The 21,887-nt window shown below is 37.4% G+C and overlaps 1 long non-coding RNA gene across 1 annotated transcript in view; it reads right to left on the reverse strand.

Moving 5' to 3' along the window:
• Positions 1-21,887, reverse strand: part of LOC111090287 — an 87,597-nt gene that overhangs the window by 27,832 nt on the left and 37,878 nt on the right. Inside the window, exon 2 of the long non-coding RNA XR_005371469.1 lies at positions 15,484-15,679. This is a non-coding gene — a long non-coding RNA (uncharacterized LOC111090287). The remainder of the gene's footprint in view (positions 1-15,483; positions 15,680-21,887) is intronic.

Consider the following 21,887-nt stretch of genomic DNA (forward strand, 5'->3'; position numbering starts at 1 on the left):
TTCGGTGCTAACTTTGTCTATCCATCTGCCCCTCCTTTCTCTCCTTCAACCAAAATGCTCTTCAAAGGGATATTTTCTTAATGCCCCTGCTTCACAGAAGTCTTGGAATTCAATCCTGTTTCCTTTGGCATCTACCTTTTTCTCCTGACTTCTCTCTATACATTAGAAAAAAAAAAAAACTTTTTGGATTTCCTTTATATTTATGGCTTCAGAGGAGAGACGTGTGAGGTTAAAGGCTCCAGGTTGGAAAAGAAAGTGCCTAAAATCTCAAAGATGGTCTAATCGTTAATTCATAAAAGATAAACTGCTACTTTCCACTCTGTGCCTGGTCTCTCAGCCATGACTGACCCTGGCTTTTTGTTTTGTATTTTTTAGGAAAATTAGAACACTCAGGCTGCACTGCTTGCTTTCCTGAATGTTACTTCCTCTTGATCCTATAAAATCCTGAATCCTTTATGCCCCACTGGAACTCTATTGAGGCAAATCCTTAATTCCCCCTGCTTCAGTTTTCCTATTTGGGCCCACTGTTAGTACATTCCACTTTAAGAAGGAAGGTGTTTTTCTATTTTTTCCTTAGATTTCACCCTATACCTTTAAAGCCTCTAAAGTTGCTGACATTAGGGAAAACATTTTAAAATTTGTAGATCTGATAAATATTTGAAACAAACATAACAGATAAATGGTTATGTATTTATAACCATTATATAAATCTTAATACATAAAAACTTCATGCAAATTGATGAGGACATCACTAAGACCAAAAAGAGAAAATCTAATATACAAATGTACAAAATGCAAAAGAAATAATGTAGATATCTGAAATATTTATGACTTTCTAGTAATCACAGAAATGCAAATGAAAATATTGGGATTAACCTTTTTGCCTATAAACGAACAAAGAATAAAATAAACATTATTAATGTCGGAGGGTGCAATGAAATGGTTGCTTTTATAGACTATTTGAATATGAATTACACAAACATCTTAGGAAGCTATTTAGTAATGTTGGTAACATTAAAAATATTTATTCCTTTTAAGTAGTTTTTCCCTTCCTAGGAGTTCATACTAAAGAAACAATCAGAAATGTTCAAAACGACTAATGCATAATCATGTTTATTTATAAAAGAAGAAATACTTTAAAAAAAAAAAAAGCAAATGTCAACAAACAATAGAATGGTTAAATTAATTATGGTCCCTCCATAGAAAGTAGAATATTATCCAACGATTGAATATTATGTTTACAAATATCTTTAATTATGTGAGAAAGTTCTTCTAGTACTAAGTGAAAAAAACTGGGTAGAATGACATTTAAAGTAAAATCTCGAATATATCCATTCTATGTCTCTGTGACTTCTATCTATCTCCTCTTTCCTTTCTGGAGTTTGTTCACTCTCTCTCTCTGTACTTAAATATGGAGAAAAAGAACAATTTTACATTAATCCTGCTTCCTAATTTCTCAAGCATGACCCCGAGGTCTGAGTGGTATAGGTTTTTAATATGATGGCTTCAATATCAATCAGTGATAATTCAGTCAGTCAACGAATGTTTATTGAGCACAAGCAGTGTCCATCAAATTCAAATATTTAGGTACTAGTGATTCAGCAGTGAGTAAGGGAGAGAAAGAATCTGCTTCAAGGAATTTAGGCAGGTATCTGCTATGTGTATGATAAGTAAGGAGGCAACACAAATTAAAGGATATTGAAAACCAAAGAGTCATTGGAAGGAGATAGACTAGAATAATAGTAATGAGATAGAGCACAGATGCAGGTGAGCAGTTTTAGTTAGATTGGCTGGGAGAGGACTCTGAGCAGATGACATTAGATTTGAAATCTGAATAATGACCTAATGAAAGAATAAATGCAAAGGCCTTGGAATGGCATATTAGAGGAACACAAAGAAGGTTAGTGCACTTAACTAACTAGTGTAGGAGTAGTGGAGATAGATGAGATTGGAGAACTGGACAAGGATAAATTCATGGACTGTACTAAAAAGATTTGCTTATTTTTTTATAATTGGAAGCTATTGGAGGGTTAGTAGGAGTGAGACAATATGATCAAAGTTATTCTTACTTTTACACAAAGTAAGTTATTAACATTATCCTGAGCGTATTGTGGCAAATGGACTGTGTGAAGCAAAAAGGAGACAAGAAGACCTCATAGGACAATGTAGCAGTGATTCATGCTAGAGATAAAAGTGTTTGAATTGAGACCATGTCATTGAAGATGGTAAAATAGGGTCATATTCAAACTATTTTGAGATCTAACCTATAAGACTTGGGACTCACTGAAAAATTAGATGTGAAAGATGATGAAAAGAAGGAAATCCAGACTTTTGGCCTAAGCAACTAGGTTGTGAATGCACTGTGTAGAGACGCAGCAAGGCAGATTTGGAAATTTGGTAGAGTCTAATAAAGAGGGAGAAATTGATGCAGGAGAGAAGAAGAGGATTCCAGAAATGAAGTCCTTTCTGGGACATTATGAGATAGAAACCAGAGCTCCATTGAAGTCAGTTATCTAAAATATTAGTATGTGTGCTTCTTTCATTGAAATAGTTTCTGGTGGAAATGGTGAAAAGATGAAGTAACTCTCATCTACTTTAATATAATTTCTCTATCAAGTCCATGTTGGAGTGATCAGCGGAGAGTATGGGGAATATGGAAAGAAAGGGGGAAATTTGGGAGAATAGTGTGAAATAATCATCTGAGAGGGTGGGAAATGAATTTAACCAGGAAAGTGAGGAAATGTTAGTGATGTTTCAGAACTGTAGCCAAAACTTAAAGTAAGTCCTGTCACCATGGTTCTGTCATTTTATTTTTCCCCTTGGGCAAAATTCAGTGGGCCATATGCAAATATGAAATAAGCACAAGTTTGTATTTAAATGAGGTTCTATGAGGTAAGTAGAATGGAGAGAAATAGAATTAGAGAGGAAGGATTAGAGAGTTATGGAGCTTACTATGACTTCTACACTGGGCTAGGAAGAAAAGAAGGAAGATAAAGCATTGGAAAGATAAAATGGGGAAGGATCAAAAGACAGAAGACCTCACCGAGAGGATAAAATGGCAAAATCTGATGATACGTACCATAATGGGTTTTGAAGGAGAAAGTAGGAAAGGTAGTTTGGAAGCATCTATGGAAAACATGGGGGAACTCCTACCCCAATGTAGTCCATTTTTCTCAAGGTATGCAGTTCTTGGGAAAAATAAAAAAGCAATCTATGCCTGATATGCTGTAGGTGAAATAATGTTGTTGGAACAAGTCAGTTTCAGCTAGAGCAAAAAGTGAAAGGGGCATTTAGAGAATGTATTCTGAGAAAGTGTGTGCATTTGAGGGGCTTGAGGATAAACTCTGAATTCCAGAGGTGCAGTGGAATGGAAAAGCCTGGGAAGGCAAAGAAGGATAACAGGTTAGGGATAGTACAGAGAAGAATGGCAGTGTGCAAATGTGGGATCACAATGAAGCTTTAACTTCCACTGGTTCCTAAGATAAACAAGAATGTGATGCCAATGCCATTGGTCCTAGATGCCAGAGCCCTCAGACTTGACTGTCAGACTGTTCCATTTGAGGATACAGTCATTTCGGTATACCCAAATTTAAATCAAAATTACTTTCATCAGGAAGTTATTTTCCTACAATATCACTTGCCCTTCCACTGGCATGATGTGAGGGAGTTAATGATGCTGGCTTGGGCATCAGGAATACCAAGGCAAGTCATCATGAAAGAAGCAAGTGACAAAATGGGTTATTGCATTGGAATCCGAAAGCACCAAAATCGACAAGGTTTTAAAAGCAAACAAGAAGCAGGAATAGGAAAACCAGAGTAAGGCCCCTAATAATAATGACTAGTATTTACTGGGAAGTTACTAGGGACAGGTATTTTACCTGTATAAATTCATTTACCTTTGCACAAGCTTTGAAGATTGATACTTTACCACACCTTACAGACAAGAAAACGGAACTACAGAATGGTGAAAATTGACAGAAAGCACCACAGCTAAGAAGCACCTGTCAGGAAGGGAACACAGAGTCTGGCTCTAAAGCCCAGTGCCTGAACCTCCCTGCTGGCTATAACTGAAGGTTATAGGTTCCCAAGCACTCGTTGCTTGAGCCAGGGTCTGAGAAATCATCCCCAATTTCAAGTTTTCCCTTAACAAATTGGCCACCAAGTGCAATTGGTCCCAACCTTTAAATGATCTTCTGCCCACTTTTGTTCCATGCCCACTGCTACCACCTGCTCCAAGCCCCCTTCCATTGGGATTAGAACAATTCCATCCTAAACGTTCTCCCAGTATCTTACTTTTGCCTCTCCAACCTAAGCTCCTTAGTGGAGCTGGAGAGATCTTTCAAAAGCACAACCTTATCATATCACTTTCCAGCTTAAAACCTTACTAACTATTACTTTCCCTTGCCCTTGGGATAAAATCAACTCCACTGTGAAGTCAGCAGAATCCATGATCTCACCTCTACTTACTTCTTCAGCTTGATTTATTTTTCTCTCTACCCTGTGCACTGCGTACTCCATCCATCCTGGACTTGCTTCAGTTCTTCAGAAGATATGTGTTCTTTCGAAATCTTGGCTGTTTCCCAGGTTGCTTCCTCTGCCTTCAGTGTGCTATCTGCCTTTCTCTCCCTCCCCCATTTGTTAAAATGTTTTCAGTTTTCAGTAACTGAAAATCCAGCTAACTATGGGCATTACGATGAGATGTAGATAATATCCTCATAAGAATTCCTAATGTTCCCAGGATTTTTCTACCTTGCCATTCTGCTATTTGTAGTGTTGGCTTTTGCCATGAAGTTTCTCACTTTAGGGTCTGAAATGGTGGATGTAGAGTGTGTTAAACACAATGATAAACCACCCAAATCCATCCTGAGGAAAGCCCCTGTAGACTCAGCACTTTGGAAGTACTGTTAGCAGAACAGCCTTTAGCTGTCAGCCTCTTTGGGGATTGCCTTGGTTGCAGAGACCCATATTACACAAATTACAGACCTTCCTGGGATGATCTAAATACAATATAGTGTATTGCATATAGTTCATAAAGACCCAGCCATCTTGTCGTAATGGGGAACAATTCTGAAGAGCCTTTTTAGTTTCAAAGTTTCTGGTTGCTAAGGCATCATATTCAACTTCTCACTCTATCAAATCTAGCTTCTGCTCCTTTTCTTGTATAGGTGTGAACTCAAGGGCATTCACAAACATCCTTCACGCTACACTCTTGAAATGGAAATGGTTGTTACAGATGGTCAAGGACAGCAGCCAATGAGATGGAATTTTTGAGCTGCGTTACTTGCTACCAGGTAGCAAGGAGGATCCCCTGGATGGTAGTCAGTTATCAAGGATAGTCCGTGCAAAAACCGGTGAAGCAGATGCTTGGATTTCACCGGTGGTGAATTGGGTTGGTATATCAGTGGAAGAAAATTCACTAGCTGGTATAATTTATCAAGCCTTTGAGAAATATGAAATAATAACTGTAAGAACAATAGAACTGGGTGGATAAGTTGAGCCCTGGAAAAGAGTAAAAGCTAAGGGCAAATTAATAGCCAATAGAAAACTAAGGATGAAACTAAGATGCCTTGTTGGTAACATACAAAAAACATCTTATGTCCTCCAAATATAGGGCAAAGAAGGCTATGACCAGGCTCAGGACTTAGAACTTCAGAGTAACAGGGGTTCTGAAAGTTTAGCTTTCAACCAAAGCAAGTCTCTAAGACTTTTCAAATGTATAGAACTCAATTTCCAAACTTTATATCTCCTATATGGGTAAAGCAGCTGAAATCTCTTGCTCAGATTTTTTAGCTGCAAATCTGTCGCTTTCTTCTAGGCATCTTGTAATTTTCCCTGAACATGTGCAGTTCAAGGGTCACCCTAGTTTTTTGAGATCTTATAAACAGAATTGGGCATCCTCTCTGTAGCTTATGGGAGTATGTGAGAGATTTTGTTTCCCTTTGATTTCTAGCCACTTCTAGCCAAAAAGACCAAGGTGTTTTGTTTTATGTTTAACTCTCCAGCACCATGTGCTCTCAGGGAAAAGTCTGTTAACATCATGGGCCTCACCCAGTGAGATTTCCTTCCTTCAGGAGTGAATCTTCTCAAGTTTTTTCCTGCCTTTGACTTCTCCTCGGTAACTTTAAATAGCTGCTTTTTATATTTTATCCAGAGCTTACAACTGCTTGCTGTGGGAGGATTTGTTTCATACAAGCTTACTCCAGAATTACTAAGATGAGAACTTTCAACATTAGATTTTTTGAATAAGAAAAAAGTAGAAGACAGCTCCCACACCATCCACCCACCATCAAATAACACTACTTTGCCTTGCTAACTCCTTCTAAATTTTTATATTTTAGCTTAAACATCTCCATCTACAAATGATCTGTCTTCCTTGACTTTCTAGAGAAAATTAAGCTTACCCATCTCTGATATATGTTACGGTAGCGCCCAATGTACCCACTCTTATAACACTCATTACAGTTTATTGAAATGACACATTTTATATCTGTTTCTCTAAATAAGCTAGAAATTCTCCAAGGACAACAATTATGCATCTCATTTTAATTGCTGTATTACAAGGACTATCACATAGTAGACAAATGAAAAATATAAATGAATAAAAAAGTAAATAAATTCAGATAGGAGAAGTCACATGGTTTAGGATTCCAACATAAACATAAACACAAGAAAAGGTTCTGAAAACTGTAACTATAAATGATATTGTCTCCACCGACTGTCTCTCAGCCACCAATTCTTGAGCATCTGTCATATTTTCTTACCCATGAAATCCTCACAGGGCCCAATGGCGAAGTCCATTTGGGTTGAAAGTATTTTTCAAAAAAATGCAGGGGCAGGGACCACTCGTGATGGTTCCTATATTTGCTCTGAGAAATTTGGACCCTCCCTTTTGCAAGAAAAAAAGACATGACTTGGGAAGAGAGAGTCCAAAGGCTTCCTGATCAACTATCCTCCTGTCCTGGCTGACAAGGCAACTGAATCAGCCTGCCATAACCTTAAAATTCTAAATAGACAGTAGACTTTTCACACTTCAAGCACTTCTGACACATGCATTTTGTGCTTTGGTTTTTGTTCATAGAGTTGGCAGTTGGTAAATACATATGTTTTGCATTACCTCTTAGAAGATTGAAAGATGAGTATTAAGAAATCAGAAACACTCTGTCAGCACCTCTAATCTATGAAGGCAATTAATCAAACATATACTTTGTCAAACTTCTTCTTATTCTCTTTTATGACTCTATTATTATTTCATCAACACAATAAAAAGGATGGATCTTCATTACATGGAAAATATTTGGGAGACAGAAAAAAACATGCCTTAGCCACCTGTCTCTACCTTGTGGTTCAAATCAATCACTGGGACAGATTGAATTATTTTTAACTGTAATATATTTATTAGGCCTTGTTGGAAACATTTTAATGCATTATAGGATTTTCTACAGTATCAGAACAGAGATCATCACTTGGAACGAAACTGTTCCACAATCCAGTTGCTCTTGCACTGGCTGCCTTCTCTAATAGGATATGAACATTTGCAGGAATCGATTAAAATAGAAGTTATAGCTTTACACACACACTTGCAAGAGCTTTGAGATTGCAAAGCATAAATGTAAACCTGGAACAGTTTTTTAATCGGGAAATAAGTAATTAATCCTGGAGGCATTGTGAGGTTTCTCAGGAGGATCTTTAAGGGGTTCATTTGCTTCCAGAACTGAAAACTCCTCAGACACATGGGTTATTTTTCTAAATCCAGTGTCATTCAGGTTGAGAAGCAGAGTAGTCATAAAGACTCATGAAAATGACCACTGCTCCATAGACGAACATGTATTATTGAGCATCTAGTATGGTATGGACAGTGAATTACATAATTTAATTATGTAATTACAGTACCAGGGTGGCTAGAAAGATTTAAAACTTCTGTGGGATGCCTGGGTGGCTCAGTGTTTAAGCATCTGCCTTTGGCTCAGGACATGATCCAGGAGTGTCAGGATCGAGTCCCACATCAGGCTCCCTGCATGGAGTCTGCTTCTTCCTCTGTCTGTCTCTGCCTCTGTGTGTGTGTGTGTGTCTCTCATGAATAAATAAATAAAGTCTTAAAAAAAAAGTTTAAAACTTCTGGTCCTATGAACAAGGTACTTTAATCTAGTTGGGTGGGTCCTTCTGAGAATAAACTATAAGTTAATTGTTTAAGTCAGTATATGAAAATGTCCAGCAGAGTGGTATGGACATATGTCACTAATCAAGTGCAGGAGCAGACAAGCTGGAATACAGCGTGGGCTCGAGGGATCCTGCAAATCGAGGAGGCAGGTTCAATGTGTCATAGGTACCTGAGAGTTCAGAGGAAAAACGTCACAGTGTTAATGAGAATCTTACAGAAATGTTTATAAGTGGCTTCACACATTTTCTTTTCTCTGGTATGATTTAAGTGTCAAACTGGAAAATTCTACCAGGATAAACTTATGTGAAAATCGTAGCTTCAGGACGTCGGATGCCTCCTTTAAATCGCCTCTCTGAAAATGACACTCTTTTGTACTATAAAAGACCCCGAACTACCATGTAGCTGTGTGACCTTGGACCAATTACTTTATCTTTCGGAGTGTCAGTTTTCTCATCTGAATAAGAAAGGACAGAGCTAGATAACCTTAATGATTCCTTGTAATTCATGTATAGTTTTATGAAGAATTCTGTCATTTTGGTAGAAAACCTAGCTGACCACCCTGATTTGTGGATCCATCTCTGCCTTTCCAGTTAGCGCCTTTGCCCCATTTTGCTTGGCACAGACAATTTCCCTGTGCTGCCAAGAGAGGGTAAGCAGGTGAAGGAAAGTGGCCTGTTCTGTTCTGGTTAGTTATTTAATTCTAATTATTAATGCCATTCCTGTTCTTCTATCACCTTGAAGTTGTTGGATGCCAAGGGGTATTAATAAAGGACAAGTTTCATGAGGTCAACAGGAAAGATGCCAAAATATGGTTAGCCAAGCAGAAGGCTGTGGGAACAGGGTTAGGAGAAACGAAGGAGTGACAGGAAACACATGTTTAATCTAATGTCAGAATTCTGAAGTATATAAGGAAGGAGAGATATTATAATTGGGAAGTCTCCATGCAGAATTAAGCCTGTGATAAATTAATATCTTTGAGGGGCAATCAATACCAACAAGGTTTGAATTGAGCTGAAAAGCTCATAATAAATAGAAACGTTTGGGCTTGTTTGTTTTTGTTTCCCTTAAAATTAACCCTCTGCAGAAAAGAGCAAAGGGAAAGTGGTAGAAAACAGGAATCCTCTCTAATGAAGAACTTCTATAAATTTGCCTCTAGAAAGGCCAGGGCCTGACTCTGTGATCCGAAATGTGAAATGGGCACTGACCCAATGTAGAAAGATCATTGAAATTAAAGGCATGTGACACATCCCCCAAGAATGTTGTCCATGGAAGGCTTGCTACCATAATTGAGTCTAGCTATTTGACGTGTGTTCTAGATCCAGAGGTAAAGCCACTAAACACATGTGGTCAGGGCAACAGAGACTGGTACTGTGTCTACAAGGGGCCAAGCAAAGAATTATTTATTTACATGTTTTTAAATGAAATGGATTACCAACTAGTCTGGATTTCACTAATTTGGATGCTTTATAGGTGAGATGTATACACAGAATAGCCTCTGCAAACACCTTTCAGTCTCTGGCAATGGAATATTCTTTCACTCCAAAAGTTGTTAGCGATATTATATAGATTAATAAAGGAAAAATCTAACATTAATCAAACATGAACAGTGTGTCAGACAGTCTTTTAAGTGCTCTACATACAGTGTTATAATAAATCCTTATAACCTGATCATAGAGTTATAATTATCATCTGCATTTCAAAATGAGAAATCTAAGACTCAGAAAGACTAAGTTACCTTGCTCAAGGTCATACCCCTAATAGGAGAGTGGACTCCATCACTGCCTTACTGTAAGACCTGGCCTCTTAAATACCATCATATATGCTGCACTGCGTGTATTAATAACAATAATAGTTACCAATGAAGTCTCACATACATTGCTTTAGTTAACCCTCATAAGCATCTGAAATGCATGTTGTCATCCTCTCTAATTTACAATTGTTAGAACTGTGCCTTTGAAAGCGGAGAAGACAAAGTCACATGTTGGCAGAAGTGTGATAGCACCCTGTCCTTCTCAGCAAGCTACCATATATCAAAAGGCAGCTCACAGGCTTACATTCTCTAGCAAGGAAGTGATACACAGAGTATTGGTGAATGAATATTTGACAATGTGATACTGGAGTATGAATGGACAACCAGACCAATGGAATAGAATGTCCAAAAACAGACATTGGTACATGTAGATATTTGGTATATGACAAATGTGGTGTCTCAAATCACTGGGGAAACAATAGATTTCTTTTTTAAATAAATAGCATAGGGGCCTCTAAGCAACCCCTGGGAAAAATATTAAACTGGGACCATTCCTCACACCATACACAAGAATAAACTTTAAATAGATCAGCAATCTCAAAATGAAAAATAAGACCAGCAAGAACTGAAGGAAAACATGGGTGAATCTCTCTTTAACCTCAATATCGGGAAAGGCTTTCTAAATAGAATTTAAAATTCAAGGATTAAAAAAAATTGTACATTTGATGACATAATATGTTTAAAAAGCATGGTTTAAAAAAAAAAAGCCAACACCAAAAAGTTAAAAGACTATTAGGGAATTCAGAGAAATCATTTGCAACACACAAAGTACATTGATATCCCAACAATATGTAAAATCCTTAAAATTGAAACAGAAGGGACCAAACACTTCATATAAAAATGAGAAAATACATAAACAGACTATTCACGATAGCATTAAATAATGGCTCTTAAGTGTACAAATATATATTTCACCTCGCTTATAATTGTAGAAACACAAATCAAAATGACACTGAAATGCAGTTTGTCATCCATCATATTGGCAAAACCTTTCCAAGTCTGACAATACATTCTGTTAGTGAGGCTATCGGGAATAAGCCCTCTCATACACTGCTGTGGAAATGCAAAATACAAGTTAATGTTATCCTTCATAACATTTAACATAGTTATATATTCACCTACCTTTTGACCCATTAAGCCCACTTCTAAGGAATTTATGTTGAAGATATACCTTGAGCAACATAAAAATATATTTGTACAAGTTTATTCCAGGGATTGTATACCCATATGCTATCAATTAAAGTGTGAGCATTGAAATTAAAAACATAGTGCCATTTGTAAACTCAAAAGGCAAACAAAATAAGTGTGAATTTCACAAAATAAGTACAGAACTTGCATGCTGAAAAGTACCAAATTGCTGGTGAGAGAAATAAAAGATCTAAATATGGAGAGACATTCTGTGTTCATGGATTGGAAGACTCAACATAGAAAAGATGTCAATTCTCCCCAGAGTGATAAACAAGTTTACCACAATTCCTCTCAAAACACCAGCAAGATATTTAGTAGAGATAAACAAGATTATTCACAAGTTTATATGGAGACTCAAAGGAACTAGAATAGAACTAATTTGAAAAAGAATAAAGAGGGAGGATTTAGTCTAAGTTTATATAGCCACAGTAATCAGGACTACGGGTTTGGTAAAAGGAGAGACACATACTTTTAATAATGGAATGAAGAACTCAGAAATAACCCTGAACAAAAATGCCTAATTTAATGTTAACAAAGATGCAAAAGCAATTCAATGAAGAAAAAAATAGCTTTTTCCAACTGGTACTGAAGCAAATGGGCATTCCTGCACCCCCGCCTGCCAAAAAAAGAATGAACTTCTTCTAAGTCTCACACCTGAGACAAAAATCAAACCAAAACAGATTATGGCCTTGAGTGAAAAAACACAAAACTCTAAAACTTTTGGAAAAAAATAGAGAATCTTTAAGATCTCTAGGCAAGGTTAGGCAAAGAAGTCTTAGATTTGATACAAAAAGCATGATCCATAAAGGAAAAATTTGACAAATTGGGCTTCATCGAAATTAAAAACTTCTCTGTAAAAGAGTGCATTAAGAAGATGAAAATACAGATTACAGTCTAGGATAACATATTTACAAACCGCATAACCAGCAACAGACTAGTATCTAAAATATGTAAAGAACTTTCAAAACATAACAGAAAAACAAATAATCTTATTAGAACATGGGCAAAGATGTGAACAGACATTTCATCAAAGAGGATATACTCATGGCAAATAAGCATAAGAAAAGATACTAAACATTATCAGCCATGTGCAAAAAGGAAATTAAAATGAGTGTTATCCCTACACACCTATCAGAATGGCTGAATTAGAAATAGTGACAATACCAAATGTTAGTAAATATGAGGAAAATTAGATCACTTATACATGGAAAGTCAGAATATAAAATAGTACAGCCAATTCGGGAAACATTTTGGCAGTTTCTTAAAACAAAACTAAACATGCAACTACCACATCAACCAGAAATTGTGCTGCGGGCATTCATCCCAGAAAACTTATGATCACATGAAAACCTGTACAGAAATGTTTATGGCAGCTTTTTCCTTAATAGCCCCAAACTGAAGCAACCCAAATGTCCTTCAAGGATTACACGGTGTGATACATCCATACTATGAAGTAGTACTCAGCAATAAAAAGAAACAAACTATTGACACACACACACACACACACACACACACACACACCCCGTGAGTCTCCAGGGAACTACACAGAATGGAAAATAGCCAGTCCCAAAAGGTTACATAATATATGATTCCATTTATAAAAAATTCTCAAAATGTCAACGTTATAAAAATGGAGAACATAATAGTGACTGCCATAGATTAAAAAGAGGGTGAAGGAGGAAAGAAGTGTGTGTGGCTATAGAAGGGCAAAAAGAGGGATCTTTGTGTTGATGGAAATGTTCTGTTTCTTGCCCATCAATGTCAACGTCCTGGTGTGATATTGAACTATGATTTTGGAAGTTGCTAACTTGGGAGGGAACTGATAAAGGCTATATAGAGATTATCTGTATTATTTTTTTAACTTCTTGTGATTCTATGTTTATCTCAAAATAAAAGCTTAATTAAAAAAAAACAAAAATTAAAAAAAAATCACCTGTAAATTTCATGTGTCTTGTGGTAGATAGGATAACACTACTGAGGACACTACTTAATTTCTGTGCTATTTCAGCCCCCAGAAAGCATAACATGAGCAATCTCAAGGAAACATTTTGCAAATAATCAGACACTACTTTGCAAAGCATCAGAGTATCAAAGACAAAAAAAGAATGAGGATTGTTCCAGATAAAAGTAGACTAAGGACGACTGTGTACAATGGGAGGTCCTGGATCTGATCCCGGATTGAAAAAAAAAGGACATTAATGGGAAAATTGGTGAAATTTGCAGGTCTGTGGATTAGATTTTGGGGTTTCAGTGTTACACTTCCTGATTTGGGTAATCATACTATGATTTGGGAGAATCTGGGTGAAGATTGTACAGATATTTTAATACAATTTTTTTCCATTTTTGTGTAAGTCTGCAATTATTTTAAAAATAAGAGTTATAAACAACTTTAAATATATTTTAATTATAAATTGATGCTGGATAAATAAATGAGGAAAATAAAGCCTTGTCGTTTGTTTATTGCTGGGTGAAAACTAATACCTAAAATCTTAAATATTCCCCTCCAGTAGAGAGACCAGATATCTCTTAGTCACACAGATGTGAGGAGTCACCCCAAGAGTCCAATCAGTACATTGCAAGCTGCTCATTTCAAAATAGGGAGAGGCTGACTTTTTTTTTTTTCTATGACAAAGAACCATACTCTTTAGAAGAACTGAGATATGCAGGCTCAGAAAATAGATTTTAAGGCTGAGAATTATTCTAATTTGTGTCCTCTCAAACCTATTTGAGTTCCTTTCTTTTCTTTCAAAGCAGAACTTGCAGCTCTGAGTGGGTTGCTGTTGTGACTTGAGCAGGCAAGAGCTGTTTAATACATCTTGGCCTGACAGTGGGAGAATCGGATCCCCTCAACCTGTCATCTCCATCCTTTGGTTTCATTTATTTTACTGCTCTGCCTCTCTGTTCTGGAGTAATAGCAATAGAGGCAGCGCGGTCTCCAGCAGCAGTCAAAGCGGCATAAATATTAGTGATAATTGTATGGTACAGTAATTGCAAATAGCGGTGATTAATTCTTACAATAATAGCTGTCCTAAGAACAATTGATTTCCCTTCTAGCCGAGCCCAACTTTCCCATGAGAAAGCTTTAAAATGGTTATTATTATTAGTTTAAGCTTTGGGGAAAGAAGGGAAGATGAAAAGGGTGGTGATTACTTTGAATTTGTCAGCACTGAGTCTTCATTAGCGTGCAGAGCAAGGGCATCCATGGTACCACAGGTAGAAGAATACTGCCCTTTCCCACCAGAAAATCAACCGGATCTGCAACTCACTGAGTGTGACTCTCACAGTCAGCCAAGAATTTCCTTGCCACTCTGATGACAAGGCACAGGAAATGAAAAGGCAAATCCTTACCCTCTCTTACTTCAAGAGAGGTGATAACTCTCTTCTGTAAGTCTTATCCCACACTACGATTTATTTTTGAAATCTTCCTGATATGTCTAGCTCAGTACTATCATTGCCACTGAATGTATGATGAGGCACTAAATTGCTTCTTTCAGACCATTAAAGAAGTCAGTGATAATCCACTGCTCCCATTTTTAATGATCAAATTAAGAAGCTATATCCAAATTTCAGGGCTAGTTTCCCTCACTGCCTGGTCTTCACCTCGTCTTCTTTAGCGAAGCCCGCAGGTAAATTAACCCCAGATAAATTTATCGGCATGTATTCACAATTTCACTAAATCCAATCATTCTATTAGTGTGTTAATATAGAAATTTCTCTTAGTGATAAACATCACAGTTTTATTTTGGTGACTCTCTAAACTGGGGGAAAACAATTTGTCTTATCTGTTGTCATTTGTCTTATCAGGGAATTATTTGATGTTTGAGTGATATATACTCATATGCATAAATTAAATAGTAGCAATAAGAGTTTTAAGTTCACAATATATTTAGCACTTATTGGCCCTATATCCACTTTCACCTACTTGTCCTTCCAAAGTCATGTATGCAGAGACTGATTAGCAATTTCCTATTTTTCTCATCTTTATATCCTTTGCACATCATTCTTATGTCCTTAGTACCTAGTGCAGTGTATAATACAGCACCTGGCACATTGTAGTGATCAAGAAATATTTCTTAAGTTGATAGATGGATTATGCCCACATTTTATCCTTTTATTTCATAAATATGGTATTGACTTTTTTGTTTGGGCACCATATTAATCCTTTCTGACAATATCCCCCCAGGACACAGGGGTTTTGACTGGATCAGTTAGCTATTGCTGCATAACAAATTATCCTGAAATTTAGCACTTTAGAACAACAGATATTTGTTATCTCACAGTTTCTGAGGGTTAGGAATCTAGGAGGTCCAGGCTCATGGTTTCTTACTAAGTTTCAATTAGGCCATTGATGAAAACTATAGTCACTTCAAGGATCAACTGGACCTGGAGAGTCTACTTCCAAGCTCACTCATATGGCAGTTGGAAATTCTTGGCTCCTTGCTTGTGATTGACCAGGGACTTCAGCTTCTTGCTATGGTTGTTTACAACATAGCTAACAACATGTCTCCCCCAAAGCAAGTAATCTGAAAGAGAGAGAGAGACAAGGTGAGTAATTACATACAAAATAGAAAATGCAAAATTTTATTAGCTAATCTTAGAATAACAAACTACCATTTATTGGTCACAAAAACCAATTCTGGTACAATCCTACACAAGAATGTAAATATCAGGAAGCAGGCATCAGGGGGAGTCAACTTGGAGATTAGCTAGTAGAATGACAATCCACCATTTTACATATAGCCTTCCCAAGCATACATAATATACTGTTAACTAATAAGTTAGTTTAGATGAGAAACATGATTCTTTAAGTTAAAAAGACCAGAACCACCTAGGAGTTGAGAATCTCTGTAGTGGAAATTATGTTAAACTCATCTCAAAAGATTTCAACACTAATCCTAAATGGAAAAAAACATTGAGGGTAAATTTGGAGGTGGAAGGCCAGGATGGAAAAAGAAGACAACCAATTGAGGAGCAAGTGTTTTTGCATGCCTCTTACATAGACAACAATGGGCACTTCTTAATTTCCCAAATTTTAACCTCTTTGAGCAGGGAAATCCTGTATTTCCACCAAAAGTTGGAAGGCCCACCCTGGAAGTATGAAATAGATAGTGGGGGTGGTTGATGGGTTAGTAGGATGACTGTATAATTTATTGTCCTAACCAAGACACTATTGAGAGCAAAACAGAGTGATATTAATAACTATGCCAAGGCAACAGGCATAAATTGAGATGGTCCAGGACGATCTGGGACACATGTTTACTCTGTAAATTAGGGAGATATATATATATATAAAGATTTTATTTATTCATGGGAGACACACACAGAGAGAGAGAGAGGGGGGCAGGGCAGAGACACAGGCAGAGAGAGAAGCAGGCTCCATGCAGGGAGCCCAATGTGGGACTTGATCCTGGGTCTCCAAGATCACGTCCTGGGCCAAAGTTGGCGCTAAACTGCTGAGCCACCCGGGCTGCTCTAGAGCCATATATTTTGGGTCATTTTTTCTGTGAAGAGGCTGGAGTAGTGATTCTGGTCAAGTCCCTTGAAACTTACCTTTTGTGCTTCCCACATGAATATCTCACCCAGCGGGGGAGAAAAAAAGAATAGAGAAAGAAGCAGGCAGCACAGTGTATTATTTCTTGACAAAGGACAGCCTCTTGGGGAAGGATTGATTTGTAAGGATGTTGTCTAAGAATTCACGTCCCTCTCAAGGAAATTACCAGTCATTAGGGATTTGAGCAAATCTTCTACTGCAGTTTTCCTCATATCAGTTGCAAATAGAGAGTCTGTTTAATTTTGCAAAATTTCTTTTCATATGCATCTAATTAAAGTATCTGTTGAGTCCATCGTGTTGTGTTCAAGTTAATTGAATAGAAAAAAAAATTTAATGGTCCTCTATTAGATTTTCCTGGTTAATGTCACAGGCATCTATTGATTTTTTTTTAATTAGAGATTTTTGTTAATGGATTTGCACAAATTAAAATCTGTCTAATAACTAGTGCTCCTCTGGCAGTTCTCAGGACACTTGCTGGGATTTTGGCAAGCCCCCTTGATGGAATTTTGGGGAGTCTGCCTTTTCAATGACACATTCTAAAGAATGCTAAAATAAGATTAGAATTCCTGCTGATACACTCCGTTACTCCATGGATTTTTTTCCTCCTCTTAAAAACAAGATTTTTAGAGAGATTCTAAGGGAGACAGGATATAGATAGTAACACTAATTTCCACCCAAACACACACTATCAAGCCTAATGCACTAGAATAGAATTGCTGGAACTCTGGTAGAAAGTTGTGCACCTGATTTTTGGGCTTTCCCTAATGAAAGAATCACTGAGGGGCCAGCTTGGATTTTTGGCATGGCTATAAATATAAGAAAGAATTGTATTCAGGGTGATTATATTATAATCCACTCCTTAATTACCTCTTCTTTTGCTTCCTCAAAACACAAATAAAAGAAGCCACAGCAATTGTCAGGAAGTTAATCTTAGAAAAGATACTTACTCATGTTTCGTTTGTTTGTTTGTTTTCTAGGAGAACATTTAGCCCTAGACTCGACACACCACAGTCATTTTCTCGGTGGTTTAAGAGGATTTAAGGTCAGAAAGAGGTTGCACAATATTCTTACTATAACTTGTTTCTTCCTAGCAAATCACTTAAAATTCATTTTAGACTTGAATCTGCTATAAGACAAAGAGAAGCCTGAGGGAAGCTCAAGGGTAAAATAAAACGTCTTCAAGGTCAGCATCTGGGCTGGGAGAAAAATAAAGATGAGGTTACAGAGCAAAGGAAAAGGAAAGCCTTTACCTTCACAGCCAGGTGAGCTTTGGAGTTGCTCAGAGCACACTTGTCTCCTTTTAAAAATGGAAGAAGAAAGATTCTCTAATAAGAACCTCATCTTCACAGAATCAGATTACAAGAGAATTACTTCTGGTCACTCTTAACCAACAGTCCAGTTGGCCTACCAGTTGCCACATACTCAAGTCTATGCAGACTCAACCCAATCTCACTGCCACATGAGGAGATACTGTTAATTCATTTCCTATTATTCCTGGGAAACCATTCCCAAGGAAAAAATCAGGAAGTCACCAAAGACAATAACAAAGCCCTGCTTGGTTTCACGTGTTGCTTGAAGATCCTTCCATTGATACTTTTCAGGGTCTGCAACCCTACCTGTTCACCCAAATCATGCCCATGCTAGACTCCATGACTACTCCCCGCATACTACCACCAAATTTCATCTCATCTCTCTTGTATCTGAATATGGCAATGCATAAAATATACAGAATAAACTTGAGTACTTCATTACATGCTGTTTTTCATTATATTTTAACAATTTCATATAAATCACAAGGGGGTAATATTTTGAAAATATATTCATGCAATTTTCTCATATACTTCCTGATACTGATTTCCCCACCAACTCCCTGTCTTTCCCACTCACCCCACTTTCCTTCTTTCTTTCCGGAAGATACATTAGGAGAAAAAAGACAGCGCTGGGCTAAAACTTTAAGACAGAGGCACCTGCTCACTCTGAGAGCCAGATAAATCACCCCTCACTGGGACTAGACAAGAAAGCAGAACCACTGGGCCACTCTACATGGCCATCCAGGGATGGATGATCTAGGGTAGATTGAAGGACTCCTCTACTTTTCCTAAACTTCCATTAAAATGCACTAAGCTGCCTCTGTCATCCAAATACCATTTTGCAGTAGTGAGGTGGGAGTAAAATCTAAAAGAATGGGCAATGGCTGAAAGAAACTGAGTCTTCCAAAACCACTCTTTGGCCAGCTATGTTTGGGAGGAAGAACTTTGCATAGAACAAAGAGTCTGGGCGGGAAATTTTTAGATAAAAAAACAATTGCAGTATTATTATCATCCAGTAAAGTTCAGTTGCCCCCAGGGTAGGGTTTATCACAAAACTCAGATGAATTAGAAAAAATATTAAGATCATTTTCACTATACATCTAAATTATTCTTTGAGCAAATTCGAAACCTCACTGTTTGGTGACATGATTTGATATTTTCTCCTCTCCAAGGTAAGCCCCTTAAGATTAGGGAGTGGTGTATCCTTCTTTTGTATTTCCTGCTGGCTCAGCTAGGAAGTGGGTGAAGCAGGTGCCCAGAAATATTTGTTGACATACTGTTCCAGGTCCTAGTGAAGGGAATAGATCTCTCTAGTACCTTTTCCTAGCCAATTAAAAGAAAGAAAATAACACACTTATGTGGTTCTGTTTGGAACAATTTTCTTTCCTCTCATCTAACTGTCTTGGTAAGTGTTGGTTTGGGAATCAAATCTAGCCTTGCTACAGCCTCCTCTGACTGTGTTATATAACCCAGGGAGCAGCTCCAAAACCAGACAGGCCAATTAGTAGTGCATCTAATTTTTGTAATTTCCCAAACTCTCTATCACAATGAGGCTATTACAGGAAAATTAACCTCTAGCAGTTGAAATCACTCAGTGTGGAGTTTAGCCAGGGGCATGAAACAAAGCTGACTTACATAGAAAGAAAGCATGGAACTTTTCCTTTCAAATGACTATGTGAAAAGTCAGCCAAAACATGGAAATCTTGTTCTTCCACTGACTTTTACATTCCTTTGGCAACCAGAGAGCTGAGGGCAGACTTAAGTTAGGGAGGTGATAGACTGGAATCAGTTTGGAAGGATTGGCCTTGGGTGAATAAGCATGAAGAACACAGAATAGTCAGAGAAAGGAAGGAAGAAAACCATTTTGAAGACAATGTCCAGCACACAGAGGACAATATATGAATGATTTAATGAATGAATGAAGATTTGAAGTGGATATGTGTCAGGTAATCTAATAGGTATATTCTTAAAGAGTTGAACATGAACAGATATTTTTTCAAAAAATCAAATCTGATTTAAATTCTGTTAGTGAAAGATGCCAGGACCTGTTATTGTTATGCTTTAATAAGGGAAAAAATAAAGTTTGTTTGATAAAGTTTGTGTAGCAAATTTGCAACTTCCTTTTTTTTTTTTTTTTTTTTTTTTCTCTTTGGAAACACAGATCATTTTTGGTGACCTGCCTGATGTCTTCTCAGGAAATAAAACCCAAAGAAGAACTTCACACACTTCACACATCAGACCAATGCAATAAAACCCCCTGACAATTCCTTCCTTGAAACACATATACAGGAAGCATTCACTTCCCTTGCTATATCCTGAAATGAATCTGAGTGAGAGTTTTGAGAAGCTGCCTTTTCTAAAATGTAGTCTGAAGTTCTTGATTGTATTTCTTCAACAAACAAACCTGGTTAGAGATCCCCTTTACTTTAAGAGAATCTAGCAGGGGCCTCTACTCATTTGGTCAGTCGATGAAACAAAACTTCCATCTACTTGATATTAAAGGCAGTAATAGGATATTAAGTTTCTTATTGGACCCATCTGATCCTCTTTTTAGGATGTAAGCTTATTGCTGCTTACCTACCCTGACCAATGAGGCCTAGAAGCTAATCACTATTTCTCTGGCAATATCCAATGATTAGAATTTTTATAAAAACAAGGACAAGAAGATGTCTGGAAGGATGAACATTTACCTACCCAGCCCACTGTCATGTGTGGACAGCACAACTGAAGCAAAGCAGAGTATTCAAAGTTCCTCTCTGGGACTTGTCAGGCAGGAATGGGAAGGAACAATGTTTCTTATGCTTCACTGCCCATAAATCACCTGAGGATCGTGTTAAAAATGTAGATTCTGACTCAAAAGTTCCAGATGGGGCCGGGATTAAGCATTTCTCACAAGCTTGAGGGTAATGCTGATGCTGCTGGCTTAGGGACCACATTTTGAAACGTAAGGCATGAGGTAACATGACACTGACTTAGAATCAAAAGTAAAACTTGTCGATTTAGGTCTCTGGTTTTTTTTTTTTGGTCCTTATTACCTTCTGTGTAAGTGCATAAATACCAGCTTAAGAACTCTCAAGCTGCAAACAGGTGTGGTTATGGGGGGCTGGAAATAAAAATGGAACAATTTTTAGGGGAGAGGATCAAGTAAACATTATCTTTCACATGGGACCTAATGAGGCAGAATTTTGTGTTCCTATTTAGGGCTACACCGACTGAAGATTTGAAGTTCAGCGAAGTAGCTTAACCTTTACAAAAGCACAGGGAAAATGCTGCTGAGATGGGCACTAATTGGAAGAAGGCAGGAGAGTAATCCTAAATGGCTTCCCTTATAGCAATAATAAATAAGCAGCAATTTTCACTTTGCCCCTATTTAAAGACTCTCAAGCCACTTTGCATATTTAATACCAGGAACTCTCATGTTACTAAATAATACAATGAAATACAGATACTTCAGTGTTATGGAGGCACAAGTACACCATACATCTATGTTGTGAAATATGAACATAAATGTGCAAAAGGATCAGATCACCCAACAGAGTCAACAGCCAAGCTATGAATGAATGAGAAAGGTCAGCATTTCACAGAGTCAAGTTTAAAGATCCTTTCGTGAGGCACCTGCATAGCTCCAGTTGGTTTAAGCATCTGCCTTTAGCTCAGGTCATGATCTCAAGGTCCTGGGATAGACCCCAGCATCAGGCTCCCCGCTCAGCAGAGAAGTTTGCTTCTCCCTTTGCCCACCCCTACCCACTCATGCTCTCTCTCATGTGCTCTCTCTCTCTCTATTTCAAATAAATAAAATCTTTAAAAAAGAAAAAAAAATCCTTTTGTAAAGCCTTCCTAACACAAAAAAATTCTCACAAAAACAACAGT

The sequence above is a fragment of the Canis lupus genome, chromosome 16 (assembly GCF_011100685.1).
Source record: "Canis lupus familiaris isolate Mischka breed German Shepherd chromosome 16, alternate assembly UU_Cfam_GSD_1.0, whole genome shotgun sequence".
NCBI lineage: Eukaryota > Metazoa > Chordata > Mammalia > Carnivora > Canidae > Canis > Canis lupus.